Raw genomic sequence first — 1,747 nt, forward strand, 5'->3', positions numbered from 1 at the left:
GCCCCCCTCCCCCCCCTCACCAAAGGTGCGCGACTCAGGACCGCAAACCGCTGACAACCAATATAGGGTGAGGTCTTGTGGGTATCTTCAACCATACATGGCGCTCTGTGCGGTGACGTGATCCCCCTTAGTCATTTGCCCACTTAAGGTGCACTTCTGGACGGGAACCTATCCGCAGAGAGGCAACTCTGGCTTGCTCCGGAACAGCGAGGAGAATCTGGCTGCTCCTCGAATGAGCGAGAATCTGGCTGCTCCGGAGCACGGGAGCAGAATCTGTCTGCTCCGAGGACAGGACGGAGACTCTAGCTCGTGCCGCGACAGAGTGAGACTTTGGCTGCTCGGACAGTGATGAGTAGACTTGGCCACTCCGGCGGCAGCAGACTTGAGCAGCTTCCGGACATGAAAGTGAGAGTACTGGCTCAGTCCGACAGGCGAGACCTCTGGCTTTGCTATCCTGATAGCAAGCCAGTCAGCTGGAGGAGTCCGACGTACAATCGCTGAGGGCGACGCGGTCCGAACTAGAGAGGCGTCTGCGCGAGCGCCTCCGAGAACTAGAGGTGCCGACCTGGAGCTCCGACTAAGAGGGCGTCTGAGAGGCTCATGTCACTAATCGAGTGCCTGAGATGTCTCCGACTTGAGGCGTCGCTGGAGCTGGACTGGGTGACGGAGGTCGGACTTGAGGCTCCTGGAGATAGGCGACGCTGGAGGCTCCGGACTAAAGGCGTTGCTGGAGGCTCCGACTGACTCCTTTGTTGAGACCTCGTGCCACAACTCCTCACTGGAGTTTCGTGCCATATCCACACTGGAGGCTTCGTGCATGGATCCTCCTCGACTATCTCTGGAGGCTTGCGAGCATCTGGCCAAATGCGAGGCCTTCGTCACCATTGAATATTAGTGTTCTCATAGTCCTACACATGTTGCCTCTAGTGTTCCATAGTTCCTAACATGTTGACTTCTAGTAGGTCCTACATGTGACTCTACCGCTCCAACAATGTTGAAACTCTATTGTATCCTATCAGTCCTTAAATGTGATCCATAGTCATCCACATAGATCCTTATCATGTTGACTCAGTTGGTCCAATAGTACCTAACAAATGTTTGACCTAGTATGTCCTACATTCTGTATTACATCTTTAGTGTTCCCACTTAGTTCCCTACATGGTATAGTTTTAAGTCCATACAATGTTGCACTCTCATCCATAGTCCTACATGTTGACTCTAGTGTTCCATAGTCCTACATGTTGACTCTAGTGTTCCGTATGTTGACTGTAGTGTTCCATATGCATGTGGATTTGTGAGGCACAACAAAAAAGAAACCACGTCAAGCATCATGCAGTTCTTCTCCCTACATTCCCTTTCCCCTCCATGTCTCAGTCACTCTGTAATGAACACGAGGAAGACAGAGAGCTGTTTTCAAGCGCAGGGCGCAGCAGGTGTTTAATGTAAAGGACCACAGGAGGAGGCAGGTGGCTGGGTCAAGGGGCAGGTAGAGTTCATACACAGGGGGTTCCAGCAAGGCAACAGTACAGACAGGGAAAAGGCTAGTAACGTTGTCCGGGAGATCAGGCAATAGGTGAATGACAGGAAATCCGATAGGATAAAGTACAGGCAGGGAATAGGCAAAAGGCGTCGTTAGTGAGGCAGGCCAAACTATCATACACAGGAGGATTAAATTACGGGACAAACAGAGTTCCGAAGAGAAGTGTGTCACAAACAAACAATACCTCACAGTGATGGGGTGTACAGA

The sequence above is a fragment of the Salvelinus sp. IW2-2015 genome, unplaced genomic scaffold (genome assembly GCF_002910315.2).
Source record: "Salvelinus sp. IW2-2015 unplaced genomic scaffold, ASM291031v2 Un_scaffold1592, whole genome shotgun sequence".
Classification (NCBI taxonomy): Eukaryota; Metazoa; Chordata; class Actinopteri; order Salmoniformes; family Salmonidae; genus Salvelinus; species Salvelinus sp. IW2-2015.